At 52.5% G+C, this 27,136-nt stretch overlaps 1 protein-coding gene across 1 annotated transcript in view; it reads right to left on the reverse strand.

Annotated features, from left to right (window-relative positions):
* Positions 1-15,070, reverse strand: part of LOC135996648 (dual specificity testis-specific protein kinase 2-like) — a 28,814-nt gene extending 13,744 nt beyond the window's left edge. Inside the window, exon 1 of the mRNA XM_065648790.1 lies at positions 14,975-15,070. The gene's annotated coding sequence lies outside the window, so the exon portion shown is untranslated. The remainder of the gene's footprint in view (positions 1-14,974) is intronic.
* Positions 15,071-27,136: the final 12,066 nt, after the last annotated feature.

The following is a 27,136-nucleotide window of genomic DNA, read 5'->3' on the forward strand; positions in this document are numbered from 1 at the left end:
CAGGAATCCAATCTTGGCAAAATCAACACGACACATAGGCCTCATTGCACTGCAGACACCTGCAGGACCAAAGCCCCAGAACTGCTCATGAACAGGGGAGCCTGTGGCCACGATCAGTGGAGATCACTCAGATGAAAGAGGTTACAGAGTCACAGCTTTACCCCTGCTCTAACCCAAGGACAGGTAACCAAGGAACATGCCATGATGGGACACAGCTGCAGGGACTTGCCTAGAGGTTTTTGCTTGGGGACAGTCACTGCTCTGGACAGCACCATCCGAAACGCAGCTGTGCTGGGCAACCTCCCATTGAGCCTCCACCCAGCTGCTGCACACTGGCAGAAGGGACGAAGAAGCTCATACAGAAGCAGGGGATGGCACCCACACTGATGGCACTCTGCTGCTAAAGCCACCCCGCTCTGGCTGTGTCACTGGAGGTATCACCTTCCCACAGGGACGATTCATGCAGATTCCGCAAGGATGTCTCTCTCTGGTGTGCAGAGCAGCCCAGCTCTGGCAGGGCTTGGGGCACCGGTGCAGCAGGACAGGGCACCAGCACAGGCTGGTGGTGGGGGCAGCAAAGGGCTGTTATTGCCCAAGGTCATGCTCAGTATGAAGGGCCAAGGAGCAGGAGGGCAGACACAGGAGGTGCAGCAGCTCCGGGGCAAGCAAGTGGTGCTTCACAGCCAGCGAGACACAGAGGAGCTCCTTCACATCCTGCACAACCGGCCAGGACATAAGGGATGCTGACAGGGTCTTACAGATCCTGCTGACGCCAAGCCCCCAATGAAACACGGAGGAGGAGTGGAAAAGGGTCACCTTGCGCATTGGACCCATCTTTGAGGATGCACTCCCAGGGTTTAGCCGCTCCCGCCCACAACCCTGGGACACAGGTTTGCCCTCTCCTCTTGTGTGGATGGCGAAACCCCGGAGTGCCCGTTGCTCACTGGCAGAGCTCTGGCAAGCAACTGCTGCTCTCACCACCAGAGACGTGATTACCCAGCAGGCTCTGAAAGCCCCTCCCTCCACTCCAGCACCCTTCAGTAACAAAAGAAAGAGAAAGGGGAGCCTTTCCCCGGCAGAGCAGCCGGCCTGCAGGTGCCCTGAGGCCCAGCCACCTGGAGCCCCTGCTGCCTGCACAGTGACCTGGGCACAGGTGTGACAGGTCACCTCGAGCTGGGCAGGCTGCCTGGGGCTGCCTCTTCCACAGCGAATGGTTTCCTTTTCAGAGGCCTCTCTGTTCAGTGCTTTTCCCATGTACCATGTCCTCCTGCCATGACCCAGTTCATCAATTGCTGCTCTGTCCAGTAAAGAATCCCTGCAGCATCCCCAGCATGCTGGGAACAGCCCCTCATGTTATGCTGCTGAGTGGGAGCTGAGTCTTTATTTTCTTCTTATAAATGTGGCTGTTTGTCCTCAGATTAGTGATGACATGTAGGCTGGAGGAGAAAATGGCCTTTCAAAATGCCAGAATTTATTTAAAGGTTTCCTAGGAGCCAGGGAGGGAGGGTGGGAGAAGGACGGGAGCAGGAAGGGCAGGCTGGGGCACAGCCCACAGCCCCGGGCAGCAGGGCAGGCGCATCCTCAGTCACCAGCAAGGTTTAGAGCACCCAAAGCAGCGCTTTTGTCTGACCAGGCAAAGAGCTGTGGCAGCTGCCTGTATCTTCGGTGATCCCAGCTTGAACCCAATTCATGGGTGGGTGACCAGGCTCGAGCACAGAAGGAGGCTCATGCCCTTCAAGGCAGGGAGATGGGAGGCAGACAGGGGACTGTGGTGACACTGGCTTCCACCATCCTCTGGGAAAACTGCCCATGTCCCCAAGCTTTCAGCTGCACCTGCAGTGAGCAAGGAGTTCCCTCTGTACAGAGCAGCCAACATGCACCTCCCGGCTCCCCCAGGGCAGCAAGAAGCACTGAGGAAGCAGCTCACAGGCAGCCAAGAAATGTTTGGATACTGTGACCTGTCATTGCAGGAAATCCACTCCTTGACAGATTAAAAACATGAAGTCAGCAGTCATTTTGAAAAGCAGACCTGGGGCACTGCCTTCCCCTGGGCTTTCCTTGTCTGCAGACACCAGAGAGGCACCTGCACACCAGAGGGAACGGGCCAAGCCCCCAGCTCACCGGGGGTGTCCGTGTTTGCTGCCACAGGCTCAGTGGGGCTCCAGCAGCTGCCAGGGCTGGCAGGGAGGCCGTACCCAGCCCTGTGCATGCACCCTGTGAAAGCAATCAAGCAGACAAGCGTGCCTCTGGCCCCACGGCAGCTCCAGTGCAGGGAAGGGCCCAGCAGGAGCACGCCGCTGTCAGGGGGTTTATTCTCTCTGTTTAGCAATGCAGCACCCATGGCTCCCAAGGAAGCCACCACCCACCCTACAGACCAGCTCTGCCAGACCCGCACACAGCCAGACACGGTCCCGAGCATGTACCCAGGCCCGGGCTCTGCTGCAAGGATGCAAACCCCAGGCTTCAAACCCCTCTTCTAGACAGCAAATTTTCCTGCAAAAAGGAAAGACAGCCCGTCAGACAGCCCACCTGCCTCCCCTGCCACTGTTTCAAGGGCTTCCCATCATCAGGAAGGTCGAGAGCTTCTCCCCAGCCTCCGCTGCTGGACTGGCCTCAGGGACCCCCCTGGACCAGGCAGCCCACTGCCTGACAGCTGGAGCCTTGCCCGGGGCAGCAGGATGGGAAAGCTCATCCGGAGCTCAGTAACATGCCAGCAAAAACCTTCTGTGCGTGGGACCACTCTGTAGACAAAACATCTTTGCCAGGACAGCCGGGTACCAGCACTGGGGTGCACAAATGGGGCAACCCCCCAGTCTGGTGGAGAAGGGCTGTGCACTGACTCTGTGTGTGTGCAGGTGTGCACACGTGTGCAGGATTTGGCTTTGGGGGGATCAGGTACAGAAGGATGTTTAGAAATCTGTAGGTGCTTATTAACATTTTGTAAGCATCTAGCACTGGGGTTTACTGTTGTGTTCTGATCCTGATGTTTCACTAATGGCCAGTTGTTCACATCAATAAATCGGTAAATCGCTTCAGTCCCCAAATGGTTTAAACCACATGAGTTGAGTGCTTTCTCTTGCAGCACATGTGTGGGGGGCACGGGGGTCCCTGCAGCCCCCTGCGTCCTGTGCTGTGGCTCCGGGCTCACCCGGCCGAGGGCTGAGCAGCTCCCAGGTGAGAACACAGAGCAAATCCAGATAACGACGGCAACAGATGAGATCATCTGTTTAAGCCAGATGAACAAAACACCTCCGTAGAGTTAATCAGCATTTATCTCTGTCAACAGAAATGGACTTTCTTCCGTTCTGGCTTTTTATAACTGATACCAGCAAACCTTCTTGTAGCATGAGGAAAATATAGCAGGCCAAGCAAAACCAAAATAGTTTTGCTGACCAGTACTATGTCATTGATCCCTAAAAATATATCATCAATATTTTTGAGTTCTTGACCCACAAAGGAAAAAAAAAAAAGGAAAAATCTTTCCCGAATACTGCCGGCTTGGGAAGGAGGTTAAAGACAGACCACAGCTCCTGCTGCCCACCAAAAGGGATGGTTTCACACGTAGACAGTGACATTCGCCACTGCAAGGATGTCGGAACAGCCCAGCAGCCAGTAGCTCCCAGCATCAATGGGGACCAGCTGGCTGTCCCTGGGTGCAACTGCTACACAAGTGAGCAATTAGCTTTTTGTAGACATCCTCACACACATGAGAACATCTAGTTAGTCTAAGCTTGGCTGTTTTCCTCAAGCTAATCCAAATATATTTGATCTCTCCAGTCAAACAGATAGTATCTCTTGAAAAAAAAACAAACACAAAAAACCCCAACCAACCAAACAAAAAACCCAACAGAATCAGGAAGGAAACTTCCTCTCATCAGAGGAAGACAAATTAAAGTAAATTACACAGCAGGGATAAAGGGATACTTGCATTTAATTTGAGCATGAATGCATTTTTCATAAAACAAAATACATACAGCCCAGAAAGTAAGACTTTAAAAGCTCAGGGCAAGTTACTGGCAGGATAAATGATTTTTACTTTGCAAATGCAAGTGCCTGTAATGCTGCTGCCAACGAGGGCATCTGTGAGCCACAGACTTGGATGGAATCCTGCCCTCCTGGGATGGCATCGTGCTCACAGGGCCGAGATCACATCATGGACTGCAGTCCCAGTTTTGACTTAGCTGCTCTGATTTCAAACCTATCCCTTGCCAGGTAAGAAACAAACTTTAGGAGAGATCTAAAATCCGGGAAATCTGCTTCCCCGGGAGATTTAAACACAAAGGAAAGTCATGAGAGAAATGATAGCTAAAATATCCTTTTGTTGAGGGGAAAACACCAAGTATTAGGGACAAGGAAATTATAAGATCCAGCAAATGGGAACTCAGATGATCCAAGAGGACAGCAGGTTCTCAGCACAGGTAAGTATAGTTCTTTGTTATAACTGGCCACTGTGTGACAATAAATCCCTTTCAAAATCTGAAATAGTTAAAAGATTCCACACTTGTTATGCTGAGGAAGGATCTAAGCATTGGAAAATCTAATGAGGACAACAAGATGCATGTTATTCAGAAAGCAACCTAACCAAAGAGCATAAAGTTTCCAGGTGAAGATCTAGGGCTGATGCTACCTGCAAGGAGGAGACAAGCTCTTAAGATCTTCTGGCCCTAAAAATCAGTATTTCTCCAAGGCTTTCAAGGAAGAGATTGTCTGTAATTTTAGCTTTAGCAATAAACATTCTTGAAGTGGAGAGGGACTGGCTCCTCCAGCAACCGATTTGCCCAATCCCCACAAGAGAAGTCTCCAGGGGAATGAAGACACAGCCAGTCTCAGCTCAGCCAAGGAGCCCTGACCTCCAGCTCCCTTGTGCCCACACTCCGGGAACAAGGTCTCACTTGAAATGGCTTTCACGAAACTGATAAAGACCCGTCAACCAGGATGCATAAAGACATTTAGGCAGCTTAGACACAGTTTGGCCTCTAGCAGAGTTAAGGGCAGTCAGGCACCCAAGTTTTCCAAGAAGAACTTGGCTGTTCTAAGTTTTGCACACGTTGAACCCAACCACGTGTGCGGGTCTGTGCGAGTCCTGCCCGGTAACTCCTCCCGAGCACAGAAAGTGCCACAGCACTGATGGGTGGGTGTTCTGAAAGAAGGGAAACAGGACAAGCACAGGTGAAGAAACACTCTCCGGGTGTGCTGGCTTGACTGAAAATGGGCTAATTTTCTTTGTGCAGTTAGAAACCTCGCTTTTCCATAGCTAGCAAGCTCATTATTCGGACTTAGTTTGAGAACAAGAGATAACAGCCCAGCACAGAGTTAATGTTTTGAATTGCTCTGCTCTGAGAGCCAAGGACACTCTGAGCTCTGCCCACAGGTGTGAGGCAGCGAGGAAGGGGATGGAAGGGGCAGAGATTGACTGACACCCAGACTGATCAATAAGAGTGTTCCAGCCCATTAGCGTCACGCTCCAGATTTAAGAGTGGGGCCTTCTGGTTTCTCATCCCCTTTTCTCTTGCTCTTCTGCTCCTCTCACTCTCTCTGGGGCGCAGCCAGGGGAGTGTTTGGTGTGGGATGTTTAGTTTGGTTTTTGGCTGTTTTGCAGAGGCCTCTGAGCCTTTCTGCCTTTTTCCTCCCTTCTCTCTCTCTGGGATCGGCTGTGGGACCAGGTGCCATTTCCTGGGACTGGCTGCTCTGTGTGTTCACGAGGAATTGCCTTGAGTATCTTTTATTTCTATTTTATATATATATTTACTAGTAGTGTATTAGTATTTTGTCATTTTATTGAACTGTGTTTATCTCAATCCAAGTTTCTCCCTTCCCTTTCGATTCTCTCCCCTGCCGGGGGGCTGGGGGTGCGGGTGGGCGGCTATGGTGGTTGTATTGCCAGCGCGGGTTAACCCACGACACCAGGGCAGTCAGCAGAGAGGCTTTGAGTTGGCTCACCTTGCAAAATGGATGGTGATCGACAAGTCACACGGATTCCTTTAAGATGGAAAGGAGCAGAAAAGAGTAGGAAAAAAATCGTTGTAACAACTCAGCAGTCACAAGCCTAATCCCACACATTTATTGTCTCTCTCTGCTCCCTTTGCTACGCTCTTCATGCATTTTCTGTGATTTTTATTTTAATTCTGGAAACTCATGGTACAGGACCCCCAATTGATGTCATAAGGCACTTATTTCACCAGCATATATAAACTTCATTTTCCGCTGATATTTAATTGACGCTATACAAATGAAAGAGCAGAACAGAGCACGTGGGTGTTTCAAAGGAAGCTCAGTGTGTGGGAACTGTCAAGCGTTTGAGCTGGTGAGAACATCCCCAGCCCACCCTCTCCATCAAGAAAAACGCATTAGGATGATAAAAGATACCGTGACCTTACTGCTGAAGCACTGAGGCATCATCTCATAGCAATTGCTGTCACTTGCTTCTTGTTACAGCCCAGAAACGAGGGCTGGAGGCTGTGGAAGGATCGAGGACGGAGGTGGGGGCCACACTGTCAAACAGCCCATGAAGGGCTGGGCTCTTTGCAAACCCATATGTGCTCCACAGCTGGCGAAAGCTGAGCCCTTTGTCTTTGGGGTTTCCAACCAACACCCCAAAGATAAATCTCAACCGCCCTGTGTTTTTTCCAGAAGCCAAGAGATGATCTTTAGTTCAAGGATTTCTCAGTGCAGACAGCCAGAGTCCTAAGCTGGAATAAAGGCTTGGGCTGTCCGCCACGACTGCTGGTGATCACCCCAAGGGGAAAGAGCCTCTGTGTCCATCTCTCCTCAAATGCCAAAAGGCATTGCTGGTATTGCAAGACATTCTGATATCTCAGCAAAGAAAACCCCATGTGCAACAACCAGCATTGCTCCTCACCAGGGAGAACATGGTTTCCTGCCCCTTGAATTCTCTCCTGCACATCTTGCTTGGTCTCCTGAAGCATTTGCCACCTCCTGTCCTTAGCTCGCCAGGCTGGAGATGGCCACGTGCTGTGGCTGTACTGGCAGCTCACCACAGCATGGACCACCTGGCATTAACAATGCTTTAGATGTCCAATAAGCTGCCAGAACTGTACATGGTCTTTGCCAGCTGTTTCTGAGCGATGCCAAAGCTCCTCTGCTGAGCTTCACACACAAGCCATCACTACACCTGGTAAGCGGCTTTCCTCCTAAACCTGGTCTCTCTCTTTTCGAGCCACCAGACAACACTTGGTTCTTGCCAGCTCTTATACCCAATGCATTAAACACCCACAAAAAACCACTGAATATAAACAGCACCAAATCCCCTGAATGCACTTCATTTGGGAATGCTTAAAGGGCATTAACTGCGCTTTGCACTTTGGGAAGCAGGCGGGGAGAAACTTGATTTTACATACAGAAAACCATCAGGAAATGGCTCAATGTCACAGAACTGTCCCAGCACCATTTTGGAGAGGACCCAGCAGACCTGAGACCCATGCTCCAGCCATACCTCCATTCCTTAAAGACATGAGGATGAGTTGGGTGAAGAAGACAGCTAATGGAGACCCAGCTCCTGTTAAATGCTGTATCCACAGACTCGCAGTGAACAATAGAAAGAAGAGCCCAATGGGTCCGTGGGGCATCCTCCAACACTGTGCTACTGGCTGCTGTTGGGGACAGGGACAGCCTAGAGGGACCATGAAGCTCTGTTCTTTTGAGGCTGTTCCTAGGAAAACACTAACCTGATAAACATTTTAAGGTCTCTGAAATCTGTTGGTGGGCAGACACCAGCGTCACCACTGTGACCATGCTGCTCCATGAGATTATTCATGTAATGGCACAGAAAAATCCTGCAGAAGTGGCACAGCCCAGTGAGTAAGGAGCTGACTCAGGACCCCTGGGCTGCAGCCCCAGCCAGCATCTCCCTGGCATCACCTTTCCTCCTTCTTCCTCTTCTTGGCTTTTCTCAGCCCTTCAGGACAGGGACCTGCTCTTAACCTGCACAGAGCTGATAAAATGGGGCAAGTGCTCCCACAACACTTCCCACCATTTATCCCAGTGGGAAATCTGGCCTGGGAGCGCCTGAGCACAAGGACTCCAGCCCTGGGCTGGGGATGCATTCTGCTTGGCCGCCCCCTTCCCCTGCCACACAGAAGGTGTGCTGGCTACCATCTCATGCCTGCTTTGATACACTGAATGCTTTAATTAGGCATCAAGTCAGCTGAAAAACATTTTTGCAGGGTTTATTCTCAGCTGGATGAGTCCTTGCTGTGCCTTGGCACCTCCAGTGCTGTCTCACAGGCAGGATGGACCTTCCCTTCCCTTTGCAGCCTGGAATTGTGCTGGGCAAGCACTCGTCTGCTGCAGCGCTAGCCCGGAGCAGAGGAGGCCGCAGCTCTGTGGCTGAGGACGGGCACGTTCCGAGGTGCAGCCCATGCTCGGGCAGGGCAGCGCAGCCTCCAGCACAGCCCTTCGGAGGCTGCATCAGTGCAGAGCCAGCACAGCCCGGCTGCTGGGTCTGTCCAGAGCTTCATCTCACACAGAATCCCAGAATGTCAGGGATCGGAAGGGACCTCGGAAGCTCATCCAGTCCAATCCTCCTACCGGAGCAGGAACACCCAGATGAGGTTACACAGAAGGTGTCCAGGAGGGTTGGAATGTCTGCAGAGAAGGAGACTCCACAACCTCCCTGGGCAGCCTGGGCCAGGCTCTGGCACCCTCACCATGAAGAAGTTTCTTCTCAAATTTAAATGGAACCTCCTGCATTCCAGTTTGTACCCACTGCCCCTTGTCCTATCATGGTTGTCACCCAGAAGAGCCTGGCTGCATCCTCCTGACACTCCCCCTTTCCATATTGATAACCATTAATGGGTCACCCCTCAGTCTCCTCTTCTCCAGCTCCAGAGCCCCAGCTCCTCAGCCTTTCCTCACACGGGAGATGCTCCACTCCCTTCAGCATCTTGGTGGCTGCGCTGGACTCTCTCCAGCAGTTCCCTGTCCTTCTGGAACTGAGGGGCCCAGCACTGGACAAAATATTCCAGATGAGGTCTCACCAGGGCAGAGTAGAGGGGCAGGAGAACCTCTCTGGCCTACTGACCACTCCTCTTCTAATACACTCTCCTCTTGATCAATGCAAAAGCACCCTGAGCCAGGGCACTGTGCACTTCCCGGTGCCTGACAATTGGCCCTTTGCTGACATTCATGCAAAGCCATATTTGCATCAAGCTGGGGAGGAAGGAAGGGACAGCCCTGTGTGACCTGTTGCTGGCCTGTCTCCACAGGAAAGCCACACTCTGCAGTGTCCTGCAGCCAAGGCAGGAGGTGGAAAGCCATGGACACAGCACAGAGCATCCGTGTCTCTGTGACTCGACCAGGGGCTTTTGCACCAGCTGCAGCCAGCCACGGAAGGAGCATCTGCTGTGCCCCTGCTCTGACTCCAAATGGCCTTTTGGCCCCACAGCCACTTACAAATCAACACTTCCCACCACCTCTGGCAGGCAGCAATGCAGGATAGAAGGTGATACATTTTTCAGACATCTCAGGTACTTCATCAGTTTAAGGGAGAGCAAATCAACCCCTGGCTCATCAAGCATGAAAAGCACTCATCCATCACCTGCATGCCCCATTCACCACTCTCAGGTGAGCAAAGTTTCTCATTCTAAGTCCAAGGCTGCCCAAAGAGCACCACTGTCATCATGGGCCCACCTCTCATGCCACGGCACCAAGCACCAGCACAAGGCACTGTGCGACATTTAAATGGAGCGCAAATGGGAACCAGAATAAGCTCTTCAGAATGCTCCACGCCGTTCTTTGGCAGGTGCATAGACAGAGCAGAGGGTTCAGTTGAAACTGGCACACAAGAAACAACTGCAGCAGCTGTCCTGAAACAGGGCATCTGAAATTAGCCATGGTCCATTTGGGATCCTGGGTATTGGGGCTGCCAGGAGGCTTGAAGCTATCAACAGAAGAGTGAGGGATGCATGTGTGCCTGGCATTAGAGGTCTGATCGTTATGCTAATTGGAGAAGGGGGAAGCTGCTCTGCCCCACAGGGCTCTGGGGATGCTCCCAAGGGGCTCCCGATGGTGGGAGCGCGGCCACGGGCACAGCCGTGTCTCCGGGGCAGGAATCGAGCTGTGGGTTGGGCTGTGTTCCCACACAGGGACAGTGCCTGCCCACCCACCCCTGGCACCCAAAAGGACCTGGGCAAGGTGGGATGCATCCTGCACCCTGCCAGCGGTACTGAGGACACAATAGAAAGATACCCCAGGAGGTGGGATCAGTCTTCCTTGGGAAGTGCTGGTCTTTCTCCAGTGACAATTAAAACAACCAGGGAGACCCACTTGGACCAGGCCCCCCACTTTCAGAGAATTAAACCTGGTGAGAGGTGACCCTGGGCCCCAAATACTCTCAAGGACCTGCGCCTTAGTTTGCCCTTCTGCTGACAGCAGCTGAGAGACACCTGAGGGAAACAGCTTGAGAATTAAAATAAAGCAAACCCAGTCTTTAATTTAAAGGCCACCCCCATTCTGGCAGAGGACAATCCCTCGGCTGAGGGAGCGCAGCTTGGCACAGACATGCCAGCCACACGCACAAAGCATCAGCGTGCCGGGAAGCCCAGATGCAGCACAATGCTTTAACTCAGGCTCACGCCAATGAACAACCCACTGGATCTGGTCACAACAGAGGTGCATTGAACAGCCTCTCTGTGCGTTCCTTCCCTCGCCATCATGGCTTCCCACTCTTGCCCTGACGCCCTTTCCCGTTCAGCAATGCTTGGGCTCTGCTTCATTTTCCAGGCTCTGCGAGATTTAAGGCAAAACCAAAGCACCATCCTTGTGTTAAGCAGAAATCATTCATCCTATTCCCTTCCTAAAGAGACCACTTTTCCCCTCTCCATATTTGCAGGTCACGGTTCAAGTATAAAGATCAGCCAAAGAGCTGCTGAGAGGACAGAGAAAAGCTGCCCCCAGCAGACACACGAGCAGGCAGCCGCCAGCCGGCTGAATCTTAAAGCCTGCATAATCAGTTGTGAATTTGACTCATGCTTCCTAATCCTGTCTCCAGGGAAAGATGCATGTGCCTCTCTGGGGGGATGGCTCCAGTGTGACTTTAATTAACTCTTGATCCACCACGAGAGGAAGCTTCCCCTGGGCTGAGACATGCCAAAATATCCATATTCCCCAGCCCTTTCAGTCTGGCTGCCTTGGGAGTGAAAAGGTGATCACTCAGAACTGAAACTTCACATGTCCCAAATTGCCCTCTGGATGTGTTTCTCTACCTCTGTCATCCACAGGAGCGCCTGGGGCACTATCCAGACAACTCACAGCCCAACACAGCATCCCCATAACCCCTCTGTGCCTCATTTCCCAGCCTGCACAAGGTGCAGAGCCCAAGCCCTCGCACGGCCGCAGTCCCTGCAGCGCCTCTGCAGATGTGCCACCTCGGACCGAGCCGCCCCGTGCTGGGCAGCGCAACGCGGACCAGGTGGTGGTGGGTCCCCAAGCAAGAAGCGTGTGGGCAGCAGACCTGAGCCCAGCAGAGGACACAGACAGGCTGGTAAACCTGGTGCGGGACCTTGCCGGTTCAGATTCGTCACCCTGAGAGAAATTCTGCCCCTTGGAAGCTTGACGAGCCCCCAGCATATGCTTCCCCTTGCACATTTTCCACTCTCCAGCCAAAGCAGGATTGTAGTAAATATGTGGCAGACAGAGCTGAAATCCAGTTAGAGCATCTCAGATATTATTTTTCCCAGCAGTTCAAAATTAATCACAGCAGCCCTATCGACTCCAGCTGGTCCGTCCCCAGTGCTGGAACCATGGTCTTCGGCAGCTGAACAACTGATCTTTCCAGGCAGCTTAAAACAAATTAATGAAAGACAAACAATTTGGAGTAAATTTTCTCAACCTTTCACAGATAAGGGGCAGAAAACCACTTTTCTGCTTCTTAGCCCTCTTCCTGCAAAAAACTAGAGCAAAATTATTTCAACAGCTTTGGCAGAGACTGCTGTTGCTTTGAAGCTTTCTCAACACTGGAAAAACACAACTTCAGGCCTGCTTTCATTGCACTGTGCAGCTCATGCACAGGAGCAAACCACTCCCTCTGCCACTATACAAAGTTGGGAGGTGATTCACCAGCTCATTTCTCAGTCTCTGCCACCCAAATCTTCCCAGGAGCTGGTGTGACAGCCAATGCTGTTAGGTTGGTGCAAAAGTAATCGTGGTTTTTGCATTGTTGAAATTTGCCATTTGATATTGGAATACCTTCTTAAATAAATGTGGTTATGTTATACATCCCTTTAATGTGCTTTTCTCACTTTATGTTTTTTGCTATTGACTTATTACTAGCTGTTGATTTTATATTTATTTTAGACTATGGAAATGATGTTAGACAAAAAGCAAATTGGAATGATTTTCTTATTCGAGTTCAAAATGGATTGTAAAGCAGCGGAGACAACTCGCAACATCAACAGCGCATTTGGCCCAGGAACTGCTGACAAATGTACAGTGCAGTGGTGGGTCAAGAAGTCCCACAAAGGAGCCAGGAGCCTTGAAGATGAGGAGCATAGTGGCGGCCATCGGAAGGTGACAATGACCAACTGAGAGCGATCATCGAAGCTGATCCTCTGACAACTGCATGAGAAGTTACTGAAGAACTCAACATCGACCATTCTATGGTCATTCGGCATTTGAAGCAAAGTGGAAAGTGAAAAAGCTCAGTAAGTGGGTGCCTCATGAGGTGACCGAAAATCAAAAAAAAAATCACCATTTTGAAGTGTCACCTTCTCTTATTCTACACAACAAGGAACCATTTCTCAATTAGATTGTGATGTGCAACGAAAAGTGGAATTTATACAACAACTAGCGATGACTAACTCAGCAGTTGGACCAAGAAGAACCTCCAAAGCACTTCCCAAAGCCAAACTCGCACAAAAAAAAAGGTCACGGTCACTGTTTGGTGGTCTGCTGCCAGTCTGACCCACTACAGCTTTCTGAATCCCAGCGAAACCATCACATCTGAGAAATAATGCTCAGCAAATCAGTGAGATACACCAAAAACTGCAATGCCTGCAGTCGGCACTGGTCAACAGAAAGGGCCAAATTCTTCTCCACGACAACGCCCGACTGCACATTGCACAACCAGCGCTTCAAAAGTTGAAAAAATTGGGCTACGACGTTTTGCCTCATCCTCCATATTCACCTGACCTCTTGCCAACCGACTACCACTTCTTCAAGCATCTTGAGAACTTTTTGCAGGGAAAACACTTCCACAACGAGAAGGATGCAGAAAATGCTTCCCAAGAGTTTGTCAAATCCCGAAGCATGGACTTTTAAGCTACAGAAATAAACAAACTTATTTCTCGTTGGCAAAATGTGTTGATTGTAATGGTTCCTGTTTTGATTAATAAAGATGTGTTTGAGCCTAGTTACAATGATTTAAAATCCACAGTCGAAAACTGCCATTAGTTCTGCACCAACCTAATACCTCTGTTACTCTGGTTGCACCAACAGGCACACAAGGAAAACAGGCTGGCTTCAAGACTCTGTGTTGTAAGAAATGTGACTGAAGCTCTAGGTCTCAGCTGTGGCAGAGATTTTTGAACTGTAAAAACAGACACATCAATTCACTTCTTTTTTTTCCCCCTGCAACAGATTAATGCATGCTTAGAAAAAAAGCTACTTCGAGAAACAGCTGCTGATGACAGGAAGGCAGCGAGGGACCATCCCATGGGCACTGGGCCTCTCCATCTCATCTCTACGCAGGGACTAAAACCACAGTAATCCACCTGCCAGCAGTTGTGTGAGATAGGTAAGTCAGAAATAATTTAAAAACCCATGCTTTGAGACGGAGGTAGCTGGACCCACCTCAGCAGGACAGGCGAGTGCTTTCTCAGGAGTTCAGCATCTCCACAGCTATTTGGGGCACCACAACCCTGCCCGGCACTTGGCCCTTGCCCTGGTCCCCACAGCGGGGCTGCGTGGACACAGGAGAGATGGTCCCGGCTCCAACAGCCCCCAGGACATGTCCTGCAGGACAGGAATCCTTCCCAGGGGAGTGAAGGAGGGTGAACTCGAATCCTGCTATGTCAGGGCAGGGTTTGTCTGTCTGCCTTGGGGCAGTACCCCAAGCTGAGTTTGCCTCAAGCACCCAGGCCTGCCCTCCTGTAACACCCTGCTCTCCTCTTGCCAGCGCCTGCTGTATCTCATCCACCACTGGCTTATTAAAGACCATATTTGAACATGAGCCAACAGTGCGTCCTCACAGTCAAGAAAGTAACCATGTCCTGGTGCACCCAGCACAGCAGGGCCAGCGGGGCAGGGAGGGGATTGTCCCGCTCTGCTCTGCGCTGGGGCGGCCTCACCTGCAGCATCCACTGTGTGCAGGGCTGGGGACACGGGAGAAAAAGGAGATAAAGCTGCTGGAGAGTGTCCAGAGGAGGGACAGCAAGTTGGGGAAGGGGTTGGAGGGGAAGCCGTGTGAGGAGCGGCTGAAGTCCCTGGGTTTGTTCAGCTGGAGCAGAGGAGACTGAGGGCAGAGCTCATGGGGCTGCAGCTCCAGCAGGGGAGCAGGAGGGGCCGGGCTGAGCTCTTCTCTCTGGGACAGGGACAGAACCCAGGGAATGGCAGAAGATGTGCCAGGGGAGGGTCAGCTGGACATGAGGAAAAGGTTCTTCACCCAGAGGTGCTGGACACTGGGACAGGCTCCCCAGGGGGGTGTCACAGCCCCAACCTGACAGTGTTCAAGAAGAGACTGGACAACGTCCTCAGACACACGGGGTGACCTGTGGGGTGTCCTGTGCAGGGACAGGGGTTGGACTCGATCTTTGTGGGTCCTTCCAGCTCAGGACATTCTATGGTTCTATGATATGACTTGTGGGAAGTTGAACTTCAGCTGGCTGACAAGATGCCCAGCTCTCCCGCACACCTCAGAAAGCCAGGTTACCCCTGCTAGGGAAATCAATCAATCATTGACATCCATTAAATCAGTTTCTTCATGTAATGGTATATAAACAAGCAGTATTTGCACGAGAACCTGTTATAAGAAGTTTCTCAAGACAAGCAAGCAGTTTCCCAGAGCTCCGCACACATCACAGGCAGCTGATGCCAGAGATGCTGAACGCAGTACAGTCTCTCTCCAGGGGACAAGGTATCACTCAGCAGCTCCTAAAGGGCCAAGGAAAGAGAAATAAATTTGCACCCAAGATGGACATTTTCTTACCAATGTAGCACAGCAGACTGAGCCCCTAAGGCAATCCCGGCTCTGTACAGGTGTTCTTTCATACCAGTCCACTCTCACAAAGCAGGGCTATTGCTAACAGATGGAAAAACTAAAGTTAAAACATAAGAAAAGCAAGTTAAGTGACTTGCCCAAGGCCATGTGATAAGCCAGTGTCAGGGTGGAGTGTCAAGTCTGAGCTGTGAGGGGTGAGAAGGGCCCCCCTTACCCTGAGCTCACAGACCCAGCACTGCTCATTTGCCTTCCAGGCTCCCACTTGCAGCTCAGCACAGAGGGGATACAGTGATTTGTACTGAATAGCTCTCCATACATGGTTTTGCTCTATGAATCTGACTAGTAAAGCTTTTGAAGCTGCATAAATTTTTAGAATCATACAATCATTTTGGTTGGAAGAGACCCTCAGGATCTTTGAGTCCAACCATAACCTAACCTGACTCTAGCACTAAACCATGTCCCTGAGAACCTCGTCTAAACGCCTTTTAAACCCCTCCAGGGATGGTGACTCCACCACTGCCCTGGGCAGCCTGTTCCAATGCCCAACAGCCCTTTCTGGGAAGAATTTTTTCCTAATATCCAACCTAAACCTCCCCTGGTGCAACTTGAGGCCATTTCTTCTCATCCTATCACTTGCTACTTGGGAGAAGAGACCAACACCCTCCATGGGCCAAGCTCCTTTCGGGCAGTTCAGAGATCAGAAGGTCTCCCCTCAGCTCCTGTTCTCCAGCTGAACCCCCAGGTCCCTCAGCCGCTCCCATCACACTTGTGCTCCAGCCCCTCACCAGCTTCGTCGCCCCAGAATACACTTCGGCCAGAAGCTGCGCAGCTCGGTACCACGGCCTGCTGCACGGGGAGCAGGATCTAATCTGCTGAGACTGAACAACCACTTGCTAAATAGCAGCAACACGACACTTCATGCTCGGTGGCAAGAGCCTTAAGCACTCATGTTGAAGATCAGACGGGGTAGGAGCCAAAGCATTTGCTATCAATGCTCAAAGTTGAAAGTTGCCTCAGAAACTGTGCTCCAAGTCAAAACCCCATGGCCTTGCTTTATGTAAAGCCAAGCTGCTGCTTTACATGAACTTCTCATTGCAAAATCTGCCCTTTGGGGAAAAGATTGTGCAAGACTTAATTTGAACAGTAGGAATGACCCTGAAGTGTTTTCTTTAAAGGCCCTGATGTTTTAAACTCTCACTGCAGGAAACCACCAGGCTTCAAGTCCTCAGCAGAAGAAAATCTACTTCTGTGCTCACAAGGCAGCACAAGCAGCAGCTTCTCCATACAACAAGAGGCCAGGAGGTGGCAGAAAAAAAAAATCATAATTTCTGCCATAAGTGGGCTTTCCCACTTATGCCCCATGCTCTCCAGATAACTCCTGTGCCACTCTGCAGGTGTAGGTACATTTGGGTGCAGTTTGAAGATACCAAACATACTCCCAAAAGCTTTGCCAGCTGGTGCAGAAAGGTGCTTTGGTTACAAGAGGACCTCCAGCTTACACATTGCTTTGGGATCCTCTGAAACATCACTAGAAAGCACCAAACCTGATGATGGAAGGGCAAATAATTTAAAGAGAAAATAACAACAGCACATCAACAGCAAGCATCAGCAGTGGGGACTGCTGAGGGATTTACCGGACCTTGCCTTGTGGACCAGCACAAAAGCGATGCTGGAAACACAGCTGCACCTCACCCCACACAACCTCCTCACTAAGTGCAACTAGTGACATTCCTGCTAAAGTGCCCATTCCGGGTGGAGCAAGATTCAGTGGGAAAAAGACGAGCAAAGACGTGCCGGGTACCCCGAGTGCCTCAGCCCTGACTCCTGCCTGTGGAAGGACCGTGGGCCAGGTGAGCCCTCCAGCGAGGTCCCTGCGGGGCTCTCGGTGCTGCCCGGGCTCCCCACACCGACAGGCCCACCCCAGGGTGAGCCGATGTCCCATCCTGGTGCACCCCTCAGCCTCACTGCCCAGGTCCAGCTTCAGTTTACGTTCTTTTTCTGTTCAGGGACAGGAGCACTTTAACTCTTGCCTTGTGATTTATAACCGTCCACACGTAGGTAGCTCTGTTTTGAACACTTCAGCTCCAGCTGGTACCTCTTTGGCCTCCTGCAGGTTCATGCCAGGCTGTGACTGACCTTGCATGATATAAGCAATCTTTTTCACTACTCACTGCTGGCTTTTTACCATTTGTTTACCCCACAGATTTACCTACACTTTGCACACAGTTTTTACATAGCCTCCAACTCAGTTTTACCTATTTTCTGTTTGTTTTTTGTTTGTTGTTTTGTTTCTTTAAAGAGGAACGATATACATTTGGGATTGAAGCTGAAGGCAGGATCCTGCACCTCAAGCGTGCTCTCTCCTGGGGACTGTTTCTGCACTGGAATTGCTGAACTTGGCTTGGAAATGGAAGAAAGAGACCCTGGAGGTGCTGGGCCACAGATGTGGGAGAATCCTGCCCGAGTCGTCCTGAGCTGTTCCCGCGGCAGCACCAGCTCCTTGGGCTGCTCTCAGCAGATCCATATCACCAAGCCAGGTGCACCAAGAAAGGGTGGGGGAAGGGGGACCTTCTCTAGGCAAAGCAGAGACTGGGATGAAAAATATATCTTTCCTTCAGCAAACCAACCTAAGTCAGCATGGGTACAGCCTGTTCCAATGCCCCACAGCCCTTTGGGGAAGAAATTGTTCCCAAGATCCAACCTCAACCTCCCCTGGTGCAACTTGAGGCCGTTTCCTCTTGTCCTATCACTTGCTACCTGGGAGATGAGACCAGCACCTTCCATGCTACAATCTCGTTTCAGGTAGTTGCGGGGAGTGATAAGGTCTCCCCTCAGCCTCTTGTTCTCCAGGCTAAACAGCTCAGACATAATTTGCTTGGACATAGGGAAGGAAGACACAGAGCAACTGCCTAGAAACCCCACACCAAGCACAAATTCTATTCCACACACACCCTCACCCATGGAATCTGCTTTTTTCTTGCAGTCTTCCAAAAAGCCCAGAGCCCTTCTCTGAATTAAGCCAAGGGACACTTCTAGAGACGCTGGGCTCCATGGACCACCGAGCAGGTCCCAGGAGCAGCAGCGGGGAAATCACGTCTGGCTCTGCTCAGAACCAGCCCAGGCCAGGAGAACCGCACTGTCCCGAACCTGCTCGTCCTCGCCATCGCCCCACAAACAGCCGCTCCCCATCCCCGAGCCGCTCCCGTCAGGGCAAAGCACAGAGCCGGCTCTCGGGACTGGAATCGGCTCGGTCTCCATCCACTGAAGGAGGGAGCAGGGCAGCGAGCAAGGCTTCATCAATAAAACACGGTCCCCTCGCAGCTCGCCCCCGGCAGTGCCGCACGGACCGGGGCTGCCCCGCAGCCCGCCCGGGACAGCGGGACCGCGGCTGCGGGTGGCGCCTCTGCCCGGGCCCGCTCCCCCCGCCCGCGGCTCCGCTCCCGGAGCACAGAGAGTCCGAGGGCGCTCGGGGAGCGGGGCGGGGGGGCCCGCGTCCCGCGAGGTCAGACCCGCCCGCTCCGGAGCTTCCCGGCGGCGGGACACGGCGGGACACGGCGGGACACGGCGCGGGGCAGCCCGGGCCCCGGCTCAGCGCTCCCGCCCGGCCCGAGCACCGACTCACCGGCTCCGCTGGGCCCTGCTGGGCCCGGCTCCTGCAGGACGCGCTGCCCCGGCCCGGCCCCGCCCGCCCCCCGGCGAGGCGCCGCCCCCGTGCCGTGCACCTGCCCCCCTCCACATCATCTCCTCAGAAACACGCCCTCCCCACCCCGCGCAGGGCTCTGCCGGTGCCGCAGCCCCCCCGGGACAAAGGGCCGCTGCCCCGCCCAGCACACGGCCGGGGGGGGTCCCCGACCTCCTCCGTGGAGCAACCAAAGGCGACCCACAGCTGTGCCCTCCCGTCCCCGCCCCAGGTCAGGAATGTCCCCACACACCCTTGCCCTGCGCACTGGCTCCGGGACGATGGCCGAGGGCTGCTCGAAGCAAAGCCAGTTCAAATTCTGGACACACCGCACATGCCTGTCTCAGAAGGGCACCATTGTTAGACCCCAGACTACTAAACGGTGACAGATCCTGGCACCGGGACTCCCCGGTACGTGCACGAAGCCAGAAGAGCTTGTAGGACCTCGGCCTGAGGAAAAAAAAAAAGTACTTTCTGTTCCCATCTCAGACAGCAGGCCGAGTCTTCTCACTTCTCCGGCTCTGCCTCCTCTCACAGCTGCTCTCCCATCCCTTCACCCCCAGGATAAGGGTGCTCGTAGATGCAGACACAGCACCCACCACCGCGCGCTGCAGCTCTCCAGGGACCCGCAGGGCAGGAGCAGGACGAGCCCCCTCACATGTGCGACGGGCACTGTCACGTTTCTCCATCAATACAAATGCTGCTGCGACGTAGGGTGAAGGTCACAGCCACCCCGCTACGAAAGCGCCCACGACTCATTCAGGTTATTTGATTAGGACAAGACAAACGAAAATGTGGGTCACGCAGGAGGCAGCCGGGACTCGAGGAATGCAGCTGGTGACAAGCAGGGCTGGGCAGCCACGGCAGAAACACCTGTGCCACAGCAGTGACCCGTGTGCTCCCAGGCAAGATGGGGCTCCCAGGACTGCAACGTGGGACCGAGGAATGAGCTCAGCCCTCTGTCCCTGCCCAGTACTCCTGTCCCCACTGAGCAGCAGGGCCCGGGGAGAGGCGCAGGCAAGAAGGGGCACTCAGCCCCGGCCCTCTCGCTGGGGACACCCCACGCTGCCGCCGGGGGGGCACGTGGAGCTGGGGCAGCGTTTATCCCAGGCAGTGACACAGGCTGCACGGGAGACATTGGAGCAGCCACACAGGCTCTCCTGGGTGAGGGTCTTTAAATCCTCTCTGCAGAGGGATTAACCAGCCAGGGGAGTTTCCCTCAATAAGAACAAAATCAGGTGGAGCAAAGATGGCTGGTTGGATATGGCAGGAAATTTCATTTTAGGGGTGTTATGACCTTCTTGCCCAGAAGCACTGTGGATCCCCTCCCTCAGAGCTGGCACAGGCACTGGTGTGTGGAGAGCAACATCGGCTGCTACAGACCACAGGGGAGTTTTTCCCACATCTCCCCAAAGCCTCAGACATGATGTCTTGAGGCCCTCTGTACTTCTACGTGACAACAACCGCCAAGAGAAGCAACAAAAATGCCGTCTCTCTGAGGTATCCAGGGGTCATGTTCACCATGTGAAAGGTAGATTTTGCAGATCACAAGATGCATTTTCAGAGCCACTTTCTAGTACAGAAAGACAGCACTTAGACATAACTAGCTGTTAAAGCACTTAATAGCTTGTAGATACCCAACTTTAAGAATATTTACTGCTATCTTGTAAACACGGTTGCTAAGATGCAGCTGTACAATGAGAAACCATGTTCAGAAGTGTCCTTGCACTGCAGCGCAGGGTCTGGGAGCAGCTGGCAGGACAGTGACCGCCCCGAGGGGCTGCCCATCCCGGGGTACCCACAGCTCAGGCTACAAACTCCTCCCTCAAAGCAGCGACCGTGTCACGCACATTTTCTTTATGACCAGTACCACAAATGCAGCGGGAACAATCAGATTTGAACGTGTGGCATCAGAAGCTCGTCAGCAGGCTGACACCCCAGGGCTGTGCTCTGGGTACCCATAGCTTTGTGGCTCCATTTTCTTTAGGGGAAACTGAGAAAGGGATTAACGGGGAGTAAAATCAATTCCATTCACAGGGCAGATGTGTCAGCAATCTCAGCAAATCCAACAGGTCAGCCAGGCAATTTGATTTGCAGGGTGAAGCTTCCATGACCTAAAGCACACGTTAGGACACGGATGCATCCCCAGTTACTTTTGTGGTCAGTTCCAGCCACATCTCGCTGCAGTGCAGCTGGGGCTGGCATGGCCTGCTGCCCAGGCAGCTCTCCTGCTGTCCCTGCCCTCCCTCCTGCCCGGTCCTTCTCCAGTGTCCATCACAAGCAACATACTCAGTGCTAAGGTGAGGACCCCAGCTCCTTTCTCACCTTTCGCTTTTCTCAGCACAGACATCCCTTCACAGTCTGGGTACCTGTGCGATGCACCCAGCCGAGGTCATGACCAGCTGCTCTCCGCAGAGCACCCTGCTACACTGTCCCGCCTCACCTGTGCGCATGGATCATTCTCCCTGCAACAAGCAGCCCCGGCAGCAGCCGCCTGCCCTTGCAGCTGGCAGGGAAGCAATCATCAGCGGGTGCCACAGCACAGAGGTGCTGTGCCCGTGCTCAGGCCCAGTCCAGCTGCACAACACACAAGCAGCCCCATTGACACCAGCTGGATGGCTCGGTGGCCCCAGTGTCCACATCATTAAGGTGAATGAACTCCAGACAGACAACTGACCAGGAACATGGCTTTCAAGCAGACACAGTGCCAGTAACAACCTTCACAGACTTGATGGCTGAGAAACACCTGCATTACTCTGCAGAAAACCACAAGACAACCCAGGTGTAAGTGCAACTTACATTGCCTCTTGTAAGAATTTCCTTCTCTTGTCCAGGTGCTTTTCTCCTCTGGCAAGACCTTAAACTATCCCATCTCTCCCAGCCTCCTTGGTGCCCCCAGCTCCACCCAGGCCAGCAGGCCCATGGCCCCAGGCACAGCAGGGGCTCCAGCAGCACCCCCAGGCAGCAGCTCTGCTCTGACAGAGGCTTGAACACCTTCCTCCAGCTCCGCTTTGAATCACTTCAGGATTATCAAGGACCCTGGGAGGTTGTCAAGGATGTTCTTTTCTGTGCGCCTGCTGTCACTGAAGTAATTAAACAAAGGTCAAAGGGTGTACTAAGCCTTTCATCTGAAGCCCAGCCCAGGACACCAAGTGGTTCTGGGCATTTCCAAGTCAGCCAGCAGCCAGACTGCCCCATCGAGAACTTGTGGGGTGACGGCTGCATGTCCCAGACTCTGGAGATCTCTGCAGGTGGACGTTGGAAGATCATTGACAGAGCCATAGGCGTGACAGCCAGAGCCAGGATTTGGTCCCAAAGCAGGAGCCTGAAGAGGAATCTCTGGCACCTGCAAAAGAGCACAGCAGAAAAGGTACAGCATATGAAAATCCCTCTGCTGAGGATGGATGGGGGCCCAGGTGCACTTCAGTGAATGCCCTGATCTTGGGAGAACCCCTGGGTAAGGGACCTCCGGGCCCCCCAGCTGGGCCTGCAGGCAAGGGCAAATACAGGAACAGAAGGAGACTTGAGATGGGTCTAAGCATCTCCTTTATCAGACCCAACCTCACGGGAAGGCCGTGTCCTCCAAAGCACAGCCTGATCTCACTCTGTAAGCCATTCAATGCAGTGCAAGATATTTCTTCCCTTTGTGCTCGTTCCTCTAGAAAAGACTTGTGCAATCACACTTCCTCCACCTGTTTGTCCTGCCTTGGACAATTTTGGGGCTCACTTGCCATTTCAGCCACATTTGACAGAAGAGTTAAGGCCTCAGAGGCGCTTGGTTTTGTGAAAACAGCACATGGGGAAGTGAGACCCTGTTTGTGCTCTCAGGGCAGGAGGGGCTGCAGCCTTTAGCAGACATCTGAGAATCCACAGCCCAGAGCAACTGCCTGAAGGTCCAGCAGTGGGAGAGGCTCTGGTAGGAGCTTGCACCTTCTTAGACACCAGGAATAGCATAGCAGCTTACCCAACTGAGAGAAATCCTTGAAGAGAGCCCCTAGTCTGCACAGAGACTGCCCAGGTCTGCCAAAATATCTGCAGCAGCTCCTCTTGCCGACGTGGAATGACCAGGAGATTGTTGACACTGAATAGAGCACCACAGAATTGGGTCCTGCCAGAAGGGGGAACTTTATAGCTTGAGAAATTTGTGTAGAAACCCTTCTCGTACCCCAGAGAAAGAAAAATCTAGTTGATGTGGCACCCCACAGGCACCGTGGCTCACTTTGGTCCTCTGAACAAGCCTGAGGTTGCTGCCGAGTCCTGTCCCACACCAGCACCTCCCCCGGTTTGCTGTACAGCTGTACCAGTCACGCACGCCCCTCAGCAGCTGCCTCCAAGACCTTGTCCTTGAGCATCCTTGAGGACTGATAACGTCCCTGCCTGCCAGCCCGAACACAGGCAGACGTGTTGTCTCCTGGCATGTTCCCAAGCCACCCCGGGATCTGCTGCACCCTGTGCAGAAATGGGAGAGGCCTGGACTTCAGGAGGAGCAGTGAGTGCAGGGAGACCCCCGGCCTCAGCTCTCCTGCCTGCAAAACATGATGCCCACCAGCCGCTCTGCGTGACAAGCCGCTCATGGCTGAGATGGCCCTTTTGTCACTGCCAGCCCACCCACTCCTGCCCATGGGCAAGTTCCCATTTTCTGGCTTATGAAAATCACTCTTAGCTTTTGGCATCCCTGAACTTTACTCAAGGATGGACTGTGCCCTCCTGCAAAACACAACAGCCAAGTGCCACCAAATCTGTCACACACAGCCCAACCATGCCCTACTCCCAACTGGATTGGGAAGCATCGCTTGCAGAATAAATTCAGAGTAATAAACACCTGCCAGAATTGCACAGACTGCTCAAGGTAAGAAAAGCCAATGGTGAAAGTGCAACTTCTCGGGGGCAGAGCCCCTCACCAGCATTCACTGACACCTTCCCCAGGCTACACAGCAGCTGGGTGGCCCTTCTAATTTGTGCCCCCTCTTCCCTGCAGTGTGGAGCTGCGGGTACCACAGCAGCCTGTCCCCAGGTGCCATTAGCAGATTTGGTGCACCCCAGAACACCAGTCATGGCATCTCCTGAGGCCATGGTGCCCAGAGCCGGGGATCTGCCACCCTGCACGGTGCTGCTCTGGACAGAAGAGCTGCCCTGGCCCCAGCAGCGTGTGCTGCTGCAGCGCCACAGCCACTTCACTGACTACCTTGTGAAGGTCTTGGTGCCACTAACCTGACCTCCTGAACAACCTTGTCAGAAGGCTGGTGTTGTAACACCATTTTGCACAGTGCACGCACATTCTGCTTTGGCAAGATTGATGTTAGCACTTGGTCACCTGGCTGTCACGAACCACACGGTGCCTCCTGGATCTGCAGCTCAATGCTGCAGCTCCCAGCTCGCTGCACTCCTCAGGACACGGATCCTTTGTACCTCCAGGGCCACCACGCTGAGCTCTGGCTCAAGCAGCTGCTAGCATGGCCCTGGGAACATTCACCCAGTGATTTACAGCAAAAGACAAGGCCAAACCTTTCCTCTGACCACCAACAGGTCAAAAAGAAGATGAGGGTAAGCACAATCTCTGCAAGGAGGCCTCCCAGCCAGACACTGCAGCCCTCTGCATCACGGCTACCCCATCACTCGCCCCAAGTGCCCCTCAAGAGCACACACAGCAGTGGCTGTGCCAGTTCTGCAATCCAGAAGAAATCCAGCTGCCACTCACAGGCACAGCTGCATCCTCCCCTGCGCCGGCACCAGCCTCTGCACCATCTCGTGAGCCAAACCTGAAGACTGATCCCTCAGAAAATTAATTCAACAGAAGGAAAGGGAAACTGTTTTTCAACTGTCTCGGCTCCTGGGTCCTGCTCGTCACCCAACACCAGAAACCCACACCTGGGAGGGACCACGACAAGCACCTGGTCGGGGAGGGGGTGCCCCCTTCTCCAAGCTCTGACCAAGTGGTCAGGTAACCTCAGCCTTTCTGCAACTATAGGGCCAGCTTCCCACCCCCGCTGCCTTTTTGGCCTCAGAAGTATACAGACCAATGTCCAGCGTTCCCCTTTTTCAATCCTTGACCACCAGCTCCTGTATTTTTCTCCACTGCTCCACACACTCAAGTGTAGGGACCTCTTCCAAAATGAAGCTGCATTTCTTTTTGACCCAGGGGATGTTCCAAGACTGTCAGCTGTAAGCAAGGGAGAGGACGCAGTGTCCAATTACACAAGATCGTCACTCTCAGCGAGGCTGCTCCTAGTCTTGATGCTGCTCCACGCTGTAAGAGAAGCACCTGGAGGAGCACAGGGAGCAGAGCCAGGCAGCTCTGCCAGGAGCCGCGGCAGAGGAGCCAGGACTCTCATCTGGCCACCGCTCAGGAGTCACAGGGATGAACGCTGACAGCCCTCGGTCTCAGCGGTGGCTCGTGGCTCAGCAGGGAGCTGAGTTTCCAGCACCTCCAGTGCTGCCCAGAGCCCCCAGCCCAGCAGCACCTTGCAGCATGTCATGGGCATTGCTTGATCTAAAGGAGATCTGGGAATTTTTGTAAGCGAAGATACATAGATCCTACATCCTCCAAAGAGGGGAACTGAAGTCACACAATTACTATGTGCACAGCTGTTTATAACCTACTATATGCTTAACCCCTCTTCCTACTATTAGTGTGTTTCCATCCTGCTCACTAGGACCACAGGACCTTTAGACCGGCTGTTCTTCAGCTGACACAGGAACAGAAACCAGCCCATGGCAGCGCAGCACAGTGCCACAGGTTGTTAGAACAAGACATGCTGCTCAGTTCAGACAGGACAAGTGTCCGATCTCTCTGCTTTCACAGAACAGGAACGTAGGAGCGGTTAACCGGGACAGACTGAGCAAGGATTTACATTATTTTAAACGAATAGGCAAAATACAAAGGCAGTCTAGAAATACAGGACTGTACTGTCCGGGTCCAGAGGTCACTCCAAACACCCCCTGCTCTTTTATCCCACCGAGGCCAAGGATCTGACCAAGTAAGATTGGAAGGAGCATGTCCAGCTGGAGCTGCCCAGAGCCGACAGTCAGAAAGTACCACCAGGGAAGGACTCGCCTTCTCAGTTTAGTATCTTTGGATGAGTTTAATATTATTGACAGGAGAGGCACAAAACCAGACTATTTCTTTCTCTTCAGATCTTGGCAAGGCTTCGGCTCTTTGTCCTATCCACCAGCAAGTATTTTCATTTCTGAAGATACTAACAGCCTTTTAAAAGGCATTATTTTATTAGGATCGGTTAACACAAAAGGCTTTGGTGAAAAAACCTTTTCCTCACCCCAGGACAAATGTCTTTGCCCATATCACCTCATGGATTTCCCTAACCTCTTCATACAGGTTGGCAATGAGTACAAATCCTTTCTTCTTCCCCTAAAGCCCTGGATTACACACCTCACAGACATTTCTAGGAGCCTAAATCTGCAAAGCTCTTTGGGACCAAATTTAGATAAGCAGTAGTCTAAAAATAACATCTTAATCCTGGTCCATGCAGCACAACCCTGAGCCCACATAGGACCCACTCCAAGGACCCGTTACAGCCTTTCCTCTCCACTGCAAAATCAAATAATTTCCTGTTAGTATGTTTAGTTTTCTTTGTATCAGTTCACATTTTAAACTACCACAAGTCTGCCAACTCTCCAGTGGTTTATAAAGTAGAAGAGCCTCCTGTGTCACAGCCTTCTTCTCTCTGGGGAGATGGGAAGAAAGTTGCTTGAGCCTCATCTTTTGCAGAAATAAACCTGTTCAGGAGGATCAAGCTGAAACCGTTTTTAAAACAACAGCTCTTTAAAAAATCTGGGATTTCAAAGTCTTAATTATAAAGCTACTTTACTGAAAGCACAAACCCGGGAGTGCAAGAAGTCGATTTTAAAAAAAACCAAACATAAATACTGCTCAGAACTCCTCTGAGTATAATATTTTAATTCTATTAAATTTATAAAGCATAAATCTTACACAAGTTTCAGACAAGAAATAGGCAGGATCTCTGTATCTCCTTAGGTGGGAACCCAAGTACACAAACCAGCCTTCAAGAAGCCCTGGCCAGACACCCGCGTGTCCTGGGAGCCTGGTGCTGTCCTTCGGTGCTGTCCTTCCATCCTGTCCTGGTGCTGTCCCTTCATCATGTCCTGGTGCTGTCCTTCCATCATGTCCTGGTGCTGTCCCTTCAACATGTTCTGGTGCTGTCCTTCCATCATGTCCTGGTGCTGTCCTTCCATCCTGTCCTGGTGCTGTCCCTTCATCATGTCCTGGTGCTGTCCTTCCATCCTGTCCTGGTGCTGTCCCTTCATCA

This window comes from Caloenas nicobarica, chromosome 19 (assembly GCF_036013445.1).
Source record: "Caloenas nicobarica isolate bCalNic1 chromosome 19, bCalNic1.hap1, whole genome shotgun sequence".
In the NCBI taxonomy this organism is placed as follows: domain Eukaryota; kingdom Metazoa; phylum Chordata; class Aves; order Columbiformes; family Columbidae; genus Caloenas; species Caloenas nicobarica.